The following is a 14,306-nucleotide window of genomic DNA, read 5'->3' on the forward strand; positions in this document are numbered from 1 at the left end:
AGTCAGAGCAGAGAGCACTAATCTGGCAACTGGATATAAAAGAGAGAACAATTGTCTCTGTTGCCAGTCCAGAGCTTTCACAAAGTAGTTAAATACATATGGATGCTTCCACAAAGGAGATTTGGGCCACAATATTGTATTCATCCTGAAATATTAACTAGTATTATGACCTTGGGCTGGTTAATTTATCTAAGACTAAATGTCATCTGTCAAATGAGGTTAGACAGCACCTGCATCACACAGGTGTGAGGCTTAAATGAGATAATATGTGTGAATCACTTAGCACAGGGGTGGGCAAACTTTTTGACTCGAGGGCCACAATGGGTTCTTAAACTGGACCGGAGGGCCGGAACAAAAGCATGGATGGAGTGTTTCTGTGAACTAATATAAATTCAAAGTAAACATCATTACATAAAAGGGTACGTTTTTTTTTATTTCAATAGTTTTATTCATTTCAAACATTTTAACAAGAAGAATGTAAACACTAATTATTATAATTTGAAACTTCAAAAAATGGAGGAATCATAGCACAATAACATACCTTATATTGAAGATGGCAAAGGCAAAATAAAATTGCCTAACAAAGGAAAGGTACAAAAGCCTTTCAAATTAAACTTAAATATAATAAAATAATTTAAAACTAAAACAAATAGAAAAGAACAAAATGTGTAAACAGTAAATTAAACATTTTCTTTAGTGCAACTTCCAAATTATGCCCGGGACGTAGATGTAGATGGCAATGTAGACTGGGTTGAAAGGTTTTTGGTCTTTAAAACATCAACTTCAGTGGGAACAGTGTTGTTGGTCTCCTTTTTAGCTAATGCTCTGATACTGTGCTCTCCAGGGGCGTGTCTCCCTACATTACCATGATAACGTGTCTACGCATTCCCAGGGTGATGTGGGGGGGGGGGGGGGGACGCGTCCGAGGGCATTACAAGGAGCCTCTGGAAGATTGAGAGGTGGTTCCTTCTACTGAATGGGTGGATATAAATCCGCCCACTCAGAAGGAGCTGCGGCGGTATTTCCCGACATTGCCATGTTAACACTGCTGCTGGTGAAGGAGCGGAGGGGAGAGCAAGAGAACCCTCCGCTCTTTCGGCTCCGCGGGCCGGATAGAACAGCCAAACGGGCCGGATCCGGCCCGCGGGCCGTAGTTTGCCCACGGCTGGCTTAGGTTCTGTTTTGTTCACCTTCCCAATGAATCAGGCACAGTACTGGATATCTAGAACGATGTTCCTTGTGCTAGTCAGGTGGGGTTTGTTTTCTGAAAATGAGCCCCAACACAATTCATTTGCTGTCATGTTTATTTTGTTGGTTGGAAGGCCGTGGTGGAAGGCAGTGGTGGAATTATTGTGTGCTCTTTTGTCCATTTTGTGTTCTGCACCAATGCATATATTACCTATCCTGATGATGATGATAAAATCCAAGACCAAACATTTGTGAGTTTTGCAAATTTTTTTTAAAATCCTCACCTGAGGATATTTTTTCATTGATTTTTAGAGAGAGTGGAAGAGAGAGAGAAAGACAGAGAGAAATATCGATGCGAGAGAAACACATCGATTGGTTGCCTCCTGAACACATCCCAGCCAGGGAACCTGCAACCTAGGTATGAGCCCTTGACTAGAACTGAACCCGGGTCCCTTTGGTTCAGACCCAATGCTCTATAGACTGAGCCAAACCAGCTAGGGCTGCAAATTTTATTGCAGATTTTGTAGGGAGATGGATTAGACTAGTGAGCATATCTAGTGGGGAAACTTAAAAAAAAATTCTTTGTAGAGACTTTCTTCTCCCAAAGTTCTCAGTTGTCATTTCCCAAATTTCCCGTTTCTTTCCCCCACAGGTCTCTCTTACCTTCTGAATCCCTCACTTTCTTCTCCTCTCCCCACGGCATTTTAGTAAATTTCTTGTAATAGTTAAGTACTTCAGAATAACCAACTCATGGAGAGAGGTTTTCTTGGAAAAGTAAAGAAAACCACACAGGTGCACACTGTTCTTGAGTAGTTGTTGTTTTGCAATAAAAGGTTTAGAATTCTAAGCAGTAGTTGGATTGCGAACCATTATTTTGCTTTGCTAGCTAGCTCTCTGGTAGACTCTAGGAGCCTGGAGGTTGGAGGAGGGAGGACTTAGTTCTTGCTTGCCATTTTTTTTTTTAAATATATTTTATTGATTTTTTACAGAGAGGAAGGGACAGGGATAGAGAGTCAGAAACATCGATGAGAGAGAAACATCCATCAGCTGCCTCCTGCACACCTCCTACTGGGGATGTGCCTGTAACCAAGGTATATGCCTTTGACCAGAATCAAACCTGGGACCTTTCAGTCCACAGGCCAATACTCTATCCACTGAGCCAAACCAGCTAGGGCTCTTGTTTGCCTTCTAATTCTGAGTGTCATCCCAGCAAAGCTTCTTAACAGTAGTTCATTCCTTTAGTAGCAGCCCAGTCCACTTTGAAGCTTTTCTAACACGTGTAAAAACAGCTTCATTGCATGTCCCCTCATAGACACTAGCACCTCCTGGCTGATGCCCTCCCCCCACTCCAAAAGTATTGCTTGTCTGGTTCACTATTTTATTTCCAGAATTTAGAACAATGTTTGGCTATAGAGGATGTCTAATAAATATTTTATGAACGCATAAATTCAAACAGACCAGAAATATAGTGGATTTCAAATGTCAAAAGTAATTCTCTCCTCATTCCCACCCCCTAAATCCATTATCTCAGGGGCTTTGCATTAATCTTACCAAAGTAAGCATTAATTGTTCAATTTTTTAGATGAGAAAACTAAGGCTCAAAGGCTTTAGTAGATCACACAACTTAACCAACTACTGTCCTTATGCATAACAGATTGGGGTTCAAACTCTGCATTACATCTGAATCCTAAATCTGAGCTCTTTTCCTGCTGCCCTACAAACACTGTGATATTTAAGGACTAATGGGAGAGTCATTGACAAAGTATAAATATTCTGATGTTACACATGTACACAAGAGTGTGTAACTCAGGAGCAAACATTTATTAAACGTAGTATTATAATTTTCATATACCTAATGAAAACATGGACATTGGTATTAAAAGATGCTTTATAAACTTTGTGAGAATGATCAGCAGCATACATTCTGCAGTCAGGATACATAGATTCTATTTCTTGCTCTGAGGCTAATTAACTCTATGGCTTGAGTGGGTCCCAGGACCTTCCTGTGCGTCACTTCTTTCACCTGCAAGGTGGGGCAGCCAGTCTCTGAGACTTCTGATGCACATACCATTTAGCCTTGTAATTTGGCAATGCTATATCCTATATAATAAAAGCATAGTATGAAAATTATCCCCTAGACCAGGAGTTCGTCTGGAAGTTCGACTGGGGGGCGATGCCGGCCAGGGGAAGGGAGGGAGTAACCTGGCCAAAAGCCAGCAGCCGGCAGCCGCTGGGGACCCTACCAGTGCATGAATTTCATGCACTGAGCCTCTAGTCCTATCTAACAAAAGAGTAACATGCAAATTGACTGTACCTCCGCTACATCCATGAGCCACACCCACCAGCCAATCAGGAGCGAGTATGCAAATTAACCCAACCAAGATGGCTGCATCCACGAAGCTAACAGGAGGCTTGGGTTTCCGCAGCAATAGAGGAAGCCAAACTTCACGCCCGCTCTGGCCGGCCCAGGCCTCCGCTCAAGGCTACAAAGTTTCAATTATAGAAGATAAGTAAATCCCAGATACCAGGGCCTCTGTTTGGGTCTCTAGGGGACGTGGCTGGTCTGCAAACCACCACAGGCCCCTCGCCCAGGCCGCCCCACACCCCAAGGGAACCCCCACCCTGATCCGGGACACCTTTCAGGGCAAACCAGCCGCCCCCACCCATGCACCAGGCCTCTATCCTATCTAGTAAAAGAGTAATATGCAAATTGACCATCACTCCAACACACAAGATGGCTGCCCCCATGTGGTCAAAGATGGCTGCCCCCATGTGGACACAAGATGTCCGCCACAAGATGGCCAACAGGGGAGGGCAGTTGGGAGGGACCAGGCCTGCAAGGGAGGGCAGTTGGGGGCGATCAAGCCTGCAGGGGAGGGCAGTAAGGGGTGACCAGGCTGGCAGAGGAGGGAAGTTGGGGGCGACTGGGCCTGCAGGGAAGGGCAGTTGGGGGGGGGACCCAGGCCTGCAGGGGAGAGCAGTTGCGGGGGACCAGGCCTGCAGGGGAGGGCAGTTGTGGGCGGACCAGGCCTGCAGGGGAGGACAGTTAGGGGCAATCAGGCTGGCAGGGGAGCAGTTAGGCATCAATCAGGCTGGCAAGGGAATGGTTAGGGGGTGATCAGGCTGGCAGGCAGAAGCGGTTAGGGGCAATCAGGAAGGCAGGCAGGCGAGCAGTTGGGAACCAGCAGTTGGAGAGGGTGCTGGCTGGGCTGAGGGACACACATCCCTGTGCACGAATTTCATGCACCGGGCCTCTAATATGATATAAAAGTGAACTAGGTTATCCCATGCAGACAATGAGAACCATCCAAATATAATTCAGGTAATAAATAAATGAAAACATAGACTTGCTATTCTTCCATTAAAATGTTTACATTGCCACACATGAAAATCTATTCTTACAATTTATGATTTTTGCTCTAAAAGGACTTTGCAAAAACATTAGTAATGTAAATTATTTTCTTTTTAAAGTTAGCTTGAAGCTACAATTATTTCTTAAGGTTTGTTTTGTTTAGAAACTGTTTTTCTTTGAATTGAAACTTAGAGGATTCTGCTTTCGGTTAGTGGCATAATGGTGGAATTTATTGAGAGGTTTATCCAATTAGGTGAATGAAGTAAGGCTTCCTATATTTATTTGTCCTTGAATTACTTCTAAAAGGAGGTACTAAAATATTTTGATTAAATTCTCTCCTTTTTGTGACTTTGTATTCAGTTATTATTTGGGGGGGTACATCAGAGAGATTTGAAAGAAATGACTGAATCAATTAAATAGAATAGTTGCATTACAAATTAAATTCGATGAAATCTCTGTCCACTAGTTGAGCATGCCGAGGGCCTTTGACATTCTCATGGATTTAGGGATCCCTGAAACCTGTGACTATTGTAGTTTGCTGGTAGTAAAGATGCTGCCTTCTTTCCCCCACTGGTGCCACTTCTTTCCCACCTCCAAGGGAGACAGTGAAAGAGGGAAGGGCAGAATGTCCGTGGAAAGGACCTGGGCTGGGACTTGACAGTCCCAAGTTCTAATTCTTCCTTAGCCAGTGCTTTGCTGTTACTCTGGGCAAGTGACCCTCTTTCTCTGGGCCTCACCTGTAAAAGGAAGATTGGAGTAAAATATCCCTAAGGCCATTTCTGGATTTACTAGTCTATGACTTTAGAGCTGAATTTTAAGGCATTCATGGTCCAAAGGAGACTGGTTATAGAAACTATTTGAATAAAGGGCTATTATGAGTAAAGAATAATAGAAACTGAAAGACCGAGAGTGCCTCGTGAGGGAATCCTCCCACTGGCTGTGTTCAGATTCCCTGGCAGACAGGCCCACTGCACAGTGATCTTTAGTTAGTGTCATGTTCCAGATAGTCAAAGCTGATGAGGGGATTCTAAGGAGGCCTAACTAGGTGTTTCTGGCTGTCTGACTAATAGGCTTTGTGCAGCTTGTCTTGGGAGTAGACAAAAAAGAACCAGTTCTCCCAGGAGAAGTACTATTTGCTCGAGCAGTTACATTAATAAACCAAGGCCTCCTGGGACAAGAAAAAGTTATTTATTCGCCCTTCACAATCCCAAATATCACATTCTTGTAGGTCAAAGCTGTATCTTTCTTTTCCACCTGACTTTAATGCAGGTAATTTCTATTGTAGTAACCTCCAAGAATCCTATCTACCAAGGAGAGAAAGAGATTAAAAAGGACTATATTAAAAAATTCCTTAGGTTACATGTTTTCAATTTACATTTTTATGTGGGTATTGATAAAGTAAAACCAAGTGACTAGACAGTGGTCCCATTCATTTCAGATTTTTAATCTATTTGCTGTAATAGAGTCACATTGAAGAGTCCTGGGCCTACAGGGGCCTTCAGAGACAATCTGGCCTGGGGTATGCTGGTACTGGCTCTCTGAAAACAAGGGTCCAAGTTTGTAGTTTTTGCTGGTTTCTGTGGGATAAACATTCTCTCACTGTGGTCAATTTCAAAGTATTAGTGTGATGTTACTGAATGTGAAATAGGGAAGAGCTATAGCAAAATAGGGTTATAAAAGGCTGGCTAATGGGCTATTGGCATTGGATTGATGTCAAGCATCAACTACTTAGAGTACTCTTACTGTTTCAAAAAGATTCACCCTCCATTAGACTGTAGTATAAGCACAGTGCAGTGGCCATATAAATGAAATCACTGATTCGAGGCTCTCCTAATTAGTTGCACAAAACTTCTCTAACTTTGCATTACCTAGTTAATATTGTATTACGATTATATTAGTCTTGCTGTGACTGTCAATCAAGATGTCCTGCCCTACCTAAGGGGTGGCCACGTGGCCCAGCCCAGGCCAATGAGACTCCCTCTCTATGAATATTGAACAGAATGACCGAAGCTGGAAAAGAGGGCACAGTAATATGGCTGCTGCCTTTCTCTCTGGAGCTCTGCCAACAGGGAATTTGAAAGATCTGAGGAGCTGATGTGAAATCTGTGAGATATCCCTGGTTACATCCTAAACCAGGAGAGAGAGATAGGTAGATAGCATCATGGGCAGAAGATGGCTGGGTACACCAATGGGGAATATATATGTATGCTTCCTTCCATCCCTCACCTGCCCTGGGTGTGTCACTGCCCCCGCTGCCACTGTTTTTGGGGAGAAAAAAACCAGCTAACCCAGGACTGGCTGCAGACAACAGAGAGACATTGGGCACTACAGGGACCCTACGAAGATTCCAGAAATTTATAAAAAATGACAATAGGAAAAGACAGATCCTCCAGTCCTTGTGTGTCCTTTCTACCCCTCCTATCACATCTCAAGCCCTATTAGGTGTTTACAACCAAGGGAAACAGAAATGGTTCTTAGAAACTAGACCTCCCAGGCAGGAGTACAAGAAGGATAAACCTAAATTAACATCTAAGTATTCTCTCTCTCTCCACCCCACTCCTACCACCACTCCCTCAAGTCACCAACACACACATTTTGTCTAGCTTTCTCTTCCTAAACTCAACACAATCTAGGGCCTGAGCTAAAGACCTTCCACTGAGGTTTACATTACCAGCCAGGGCACCCAATATTCAGAGAGATTATGACTCAAAGGGAAAAATAACAACAGAGAAGCATAACTGTGATAAAAGAAAACAGATGAGACAGTAGATGCCAAATGAATTTGCAATTGTGAACTAGGGAGAAAATAAAACATAAAAACAACATCATGCTCTCCTTCAAGCACATAAAGAACTTGATAATGTAAAGCAAATAGTCATAAATGATAATTGATTGGAGACATGATGCTGGGTTTTAAAAACACAGAATCAGTAGGTGGGGTGAAGAGCCAAATGGACCAGTCTTTCTGGAGAAAAGTGAAATGATGAATTTCTACCTTTGGCCCAGCAGTCCCATTCCAGGCTGTGTTGTTGATCAGTTTTCCCCAAATACACCTGACAATAAGTTCACCTAGGGCACCTGTGAAACATAATGATTCCAGGGCCCTCTTCAGAGTTGCTGAATCAAAATCTCCAGGGGAAGGGCCTGAGAATCTGCATGTTAATGACATTCCTCCCATTTCCCCACAAAGTGATTCTTGCAACCAGGCAAGACTTCTGTCCTAGAAAATTTCTCATACTCCCTTGGTATGGATGGGAAAGGAACTGGAGAGTACCTCTCTCCAAATTCATTTTCTTCTAAACTTTTTCTCTCAACTTCAGCTCTTTTATATCTTTGACTTGGCTCAAGTAGTCAAGGGTTGTATAAACAATTTTTCATCCTACTTTGTAAGCCCTCTGGGGTGGTCTGTCTTACAACTCACTTTGGTATTTAATATCTACTGTCTTCATGCCTTAGCCAAAACTTGGAAAGAGACCCTTTTTTTATATCTTGTATATGTGAAGAACATTTTATAACACTCTTTAATAAGTGTTAGCTAGTATTATGATTCTTGACGTAAAACAAGATATGTGGGTAGTTTAAGATTCATAAGTGGAACAAAACCAAAAAATCACTCACGTTGTCCTTCTCCAACAAATAGCCTTGGATAATAAATTTTATGTTTTCCATGTAAAAGAGATTGAGCTTTATTTGGGATAAATTAACTACAGTTAAACTTAAGCAGAGCAATGGACTCATAACCTCTTATTACCAGTCGTGTGGCAGCAACTGTGGCTGACATGTTCGCAAGAGAGCTCATAAGCAATGACGTCCCCATAGAAATGTTGTCCAAATATTATTCTTCATTTAAAGGAACCAGGACTTCTTAGATAAAGCGCTGGTTCCAAGGCCAGGGCCATAAATATATGATGAGCTTGAAACATTTTATTGCACAAGAAAGTAGGGAAATGCTTAAAATATGACAGAAATGCGTCAAAAGGACACAGGAACTGGATTGAAGGGACTCCCATGGGCAAATCTGTGTCAATCTGAGCATTAAAAAAATTTGATAGTAATGGATTACAATCCCTTGAATAAAATAGGAAGCCAAAGAAAATGAAATCACTATCAAGGAAATGTCTGAGAATGTCCTTTTTTGGGTGAGGTACACATTTAGGTATGTAGAAGCGATGGAGCACCTTGTTTGAAGCTTGCACTCAATGGTTCAAAATAGACTAAAGATTAAAAACTGAAGAAGAGGGGGGAGAGAGGGAAAAGGGAAGGATGAGGGTCAATAGGGAGGGAAACAAGTGCAAAAAAGTTAAAATTGGGTGAAGTGGACGTGGGAATTATTTAAACTGTTTTTGAAACTTTTCTATATGCTTGGAATTATTTAAAAATAAATTAATAAAACTATTTCACCATCTAGCTAATCTCTTAATAGTATTCTAGAGTCACACTGGTCCATTGATTATAGATTTTAAATATTATTTAAGTATCTATTTCTTATCTTAATACTAGAGGCCTGGTGTGGGAATTTGTGCACGGGTGGGGTCTGGCCAGCTGCCCCAATTGGAGGCCAGGCCAGCAGGGGGGGAAGGGCTGTGGAAGGTTGGCTGGCTGGCCCCGCCCACAATCCGGGTTGGGGGGGCCCACTGGGGGCCAGGCCGGCTAGGGAGAGGGGCCACGGGAGATTGACTGGCTGGCCCTGTCCCCATCAGGCCTGTTGGCCGGCCACAGTGTGCGTCATAGCAATTGGTTCATCTGGTCGTTCAGGTCACTTGGCTTTTATATATATAGATTATTTGTTTTGTGACCAAGTCTGAAACTTAGTAGTCCATTCTTGTCCTATTTCCTCTACAACATATGGGCAGTGTTAATACCTACTCAGAATCTCTGAAATGTTAGGTAAAAATGAAGAGTCTGAGGCTCTCCAGATCTATGAAGTAAAAAACTGGAACAAGGACCATGAATCTACATCATTACCAAGCTTCCTCAAGTGATTCTTATTCACACTAAAATTTAAGAGAAATGCCTTCAAGACACACAAAATTATATCATGAAATCCTGATTTTAATCTAATTATTTTTCAATGGTCTGGAGTACATATTCAAATATATTTTTGGGTCCTTGCATACCTGAGAATTTCTGTTTACATTACACATGACAGAAAACTTGGTTAAGAAAGCTGTAGATATTGTCAATTTACTTCTGGAATTTAATATCTCAGAGAAATCTGAGGAAGGCCCAAGTTTTGTTCTGTTTTTAGAGTTCTAATATTAATTTTCTGCCTGGATGCTTCTATAGTCTTTTATGATTTAAATTTTTTAAAATTGCCAACATGTGCCATTGATCTGGCCTGTTGTACTACTAAGTATGTGTAACACAAATATACTATAATACTAAGAATGTTTTCAGCACAGGATAATTTCCTTCCATTTCATCTTTGACTATGCCAGATCCCATCAAGCCTCCTCACCTGTATTCCTACTGTCCTGAATGTCCCCTGAAATGTATTCTTGCCTCCTTTGCCTGCAAAATCCCTCCTCATTATTATTTCCATTATGGCTTAATAAAACATACAAATTTATAATTATATTGTTTAAAAGAAAAGTAGATGTTTATAATTTTTGCAAATGATGTTTTTCTCTTCTGTGCTTTGTAAATTGTGAAACATATCACACACACAAAAGACTTAAAAATAATAATAATAATACAAACACTTTTGTTGCTGTTTTTTTCTCTCCTATTCTCCTAATCTTGTGGGTGTAGGTTTTGAAACAAAACACTTCCCATCTTTATGTTTGTTCAAGAGGGAGGAAAATTAAATTCATATGTTCAATCTACCACTTTAACTTAGAAGTTCAAAAGTGTCTACTCATTCTGTAAGATCCAGTTCTTCTGTGAAGCATTTTTCTGAAACATTTTCTTTTAGCAGAATTTATCCTGTTCTTTACTGCACTGAAAGGTCTTTAATGTGGTACACAAGAAATTGATCCTGCTAAGCAAATATAAGAGAAATGTATATTGCCAGATGGGTACCACGGAAGTTAGAGATGGGAAAGATAACCCCCTCTCCTATCAATCTCGCTGAGAGCAAAAATAGTGCTTAATCAATTTGGGTCTAGAGTCTTTTAAGTTCCTGCTCATTTCTATGGCCCAGTAACTATCTATGTTTTCCATTCTTATTTTTCCCCCTAATAAACATTCTTATTCCAGCTATCCTGCTGCTGCTCCTACTATTTTATATTGGGTATGGGCAGAGAGGATAACTTGTCTTTTGGTTTATAAGTGGCTGGACCAAGACGAGCCCATTTGGGCCTGATGGAGAGGCCCAACATCATCACCAAGAGATAACAGGTATTGAGCTCGGTGCACTAGCTGAAAAGGATCTGGGGATTGTCTCCACTGCAGAAGGGATGAGCGTGCATTATGTGCTGGAATAAGGGTGTGCATGAACATGTATGTTCACCAGGATTGTGGCAGAGACTGTTAGTTATCAGAATATTTGATCTTCCCTTTTTCAACAATAGACTTTCAACTGTTAACAGTTAACTATTTATAGAACCATGGCAACATTTCCCAGCCTCTTTTGCAACTAGTGTGTGGTTATGTGACCAAGTTCCAAGAGATGGAATAGAAGCATAAATAATGTGCATAATTCCGTAAAAGGAAATGCACATTTTCCCTTTTAGTTTCTTCCTCTCCACTGGCTGGACTGCACACAGAATGCCAAACTGTCTGGAACATAGGGATGAGACCAACACACTAGAAATTGTGCAGCAACATAGGAGAACCCAGGGTCGTTGGACATCTTTGCCTTACAGAGCCAAACTTTAACTTCCAAGAGAAATAAACTTTTATGTCATTTAAACCACTGACATTTAAGGTCTTTTTCTTACACAGTTCAATCTTTATTCTAAAAAAAAAAAAAAATGTGCCAAGGAAGAAGGCAGATCTCATAAAGGGCAGAACCCAGTAAAATCTGGAGATTTTGGGGAAACATTCTGGAGAAGTAAAGTTTAATCTCTAATTTAGAGAATCACAGAAATTAGCCTGGAAAAGCTCCAACATGAGAACTAGCATAGGATATTGAGGTACTGATAGTAGTTAATATGGAAGGAGATAGAAGGTATCTCATGCTGAACCTGGAGAGACAAGCACAACCCAGATCATTTTGAGCATTGCAGGCATCTTGGCTAAGCAAGGTGAAGAAGATGAAATGAAATGTCAAAAGTGAATTCCATATTTCTGGCCCGATCAACTGTACAGATTGTAGAATCATTTGCTGAGAAAAGAAACAACAGAGAAATCGTAGGTTTTGGTGGAAAGATGAGTTTACTTTTGGATATGTTGAGTTTGAGGTGTTTTTAAGTAGGCAATGAGATATGTGGATCTGGTGGTCAGAATTAAGATCTTGGGTGGAAATACAAGTTTTGGAGCCATTGTCAAATGAATGTTAAAGCTACAAGAATGGATAAGAACACCTAGGGTGAAAGTTTATACTGAGAAAAGAATATAATAACAAGTATCACATGATCTTACTCATATGTGGAATCTAATGAACAAAATAAACTGTTGAACAAAACAGATCCAGAGACACAGAAGCATGGAACAGACTGTTGAATCTCAGAGGGAAGGTGGGAGTAGGTGGTGGGAAGAGATCAACCAAAGAACTTGTATGCCTACATGCATAACCCATGGACACAGACAATAGGGTGGTGAAGGCCTGGGGCAGAGGGTGGGGTGGGGTGGGCTAGAGGGGTCAATGGGGGAAAAAAGAGGATATATGTAATACTTTCAACAATAAAGATGAAAAAAAAACTACCAAAAAAAGAATATAATGGAAAAGAAGAGGGTCTAATATCCAACTCTGAAAGAATTCCTATACCATACAATTGAATATAAGAGGGGGAACTGACCAGGGAGATTAAGAAGAAATGGCCAGAGAGAAATAAAGGAAGCCAGGCAAGTGTGTTGTTATGGAGACCAAAGTAAGACAGTGTTTCAGTAAGTAAAGAAGGGCCAACAATGTTGGATACTCATCCAGGATGAGCTCTGACAAGAGCCAAAAGGGTTTAACCACATGGAGATAACTGGTGACTTCAATGGAATAGTAAAGGGCCTAGGGATGGAATCCAAATTAGGGTAGGTAATATAGAGAATGATGATGTGAGAAAAGAGACCTTTTTTTTTCAAGAGATTCATCTCCAAAGGGGAGAGAGAGAGAGAGGAAGAAAGAGCGCGTAGTAGCTGTAGGGTTTCTGAGGTTGAGGGAAGTGCTTGGTTTGGTTTGTCTTTTTAAGTTGGAAATTGTTGAGTTAAGCCTGTTTAAATACAGAAGGAAAAGGTCCTTGTGCAAGGAAATGATTTAATATACAGATGAAATAGTGGATAATACAAAATCCAACTGCATTTAAAGAGAATAACCAGTTGTAAACATTCTCTTTTAGGTTTGTGCCATGCCTGAAACATTTAGGGAGGCTTTCCCCTTTAGCTGTTTAACTGGGCACATATTTTCTTAGGCAAAAGGCACTAACATCATTGGGATTTCTCCCTTGTTGGGGTAAATAACCGACATACTATAGCATGGTATTAATGCATACTGACCTACAATATTTTCAACTTAATAAGTTTATCAGGACCTAACCCCATCTTCAGTCAAGGAGCATCTGTATGGGACACTGTTACTTCTTGAACATTCCAGGCATGTTCTCAGCTTAGGGATGTTTTGACTTGGTGCTTGCTCTGCCTGAAATTCTCTTTCCCCAGATATCCTCACAGTTTGCTCTTTTTTTTAGGTTTTTGTTCAAACAGCGCATCATTAGGGAGACCTCTCATAATCACTCTATTTAAAATTGCAACCCCCCCTTACCTGCTTAATATTTCTCCATATTGTAAACACTTTACTTATTTTTTTGTTTATTGTCTGTAATTTGCTTCTTGAATGTGAAATCCACCAGGGCAAAATTTTTGTTATTTTGTTCAATGATCATTCCTGGCACATAAAAGGTGCTCAATAAATATTTGTTGAATGAACGAATGGTTATTGTATCTTAGCATCCCCATAGGTATAGGCAGCAGTACTAAGGTATGAGCCATCATTTGCAATATAGATAACTTACCAATCCTTGATAGTGAATCTTTTTGACAGTTAGTCACATGTATCAAATAAAAAAGTTCAAGTGAAACAGTTTATACCTAGTGCTTATTAATGTTCATGTAATGTGGATCCTGATAATGTTCATTGGGTCATTGTTTTTCTTCTTCAAGAGTAAAGATATCTTTAGAGAAAAGAGAAATGAGATGAACAATTCTCATTAATTCCTCTGCAGCTGTGTGTCAAGAAAGAAAGTCATTATCTGAGGATAAAATGAATAAATCCTAGTAAAAAGAGAATATTAGTTCAGGAGTTGTACCTTAGAAGTCTTTATAATTTCTAAGTCTATAAACCTTAGTTTATAAACACAAAGGTAAGTCTGTAGTTTTAAGGGGAAAAATACAGTCACTTAGGAAGACACGGGTGATATCAGAAGTAAAATAACTGTGGTAGATTTCCAATTGTATCCCATTCTCTATTAGGGAATTATATGTCTTCACCCATTACCATGTGGCTTGAAGTGATCCTGTATTCGTTATTTTTATAATAATGCTGAATAAAAACAATCCCAGTGGCTATAATAAGCATCGATTTTTCTTCCTCAGAGGCATGCAAGTCTGCTGAGATGGCTCTACTTCAGGAGGTGGCTTTCCTGGGCTTGTTGGAAAAAGTCTGTTTCACCCTGCT

This window comes from Plecotus auritus (assembly GCF_963455305.1).
Source record: "Plecotus auritus genome assembly, chromosome: 3".
NCBI lineage: Eukaryota > Metazoa > Chordata > Mammalia > Chiroptera > Vespertilionidae > Plecotus > Plecotus auritus.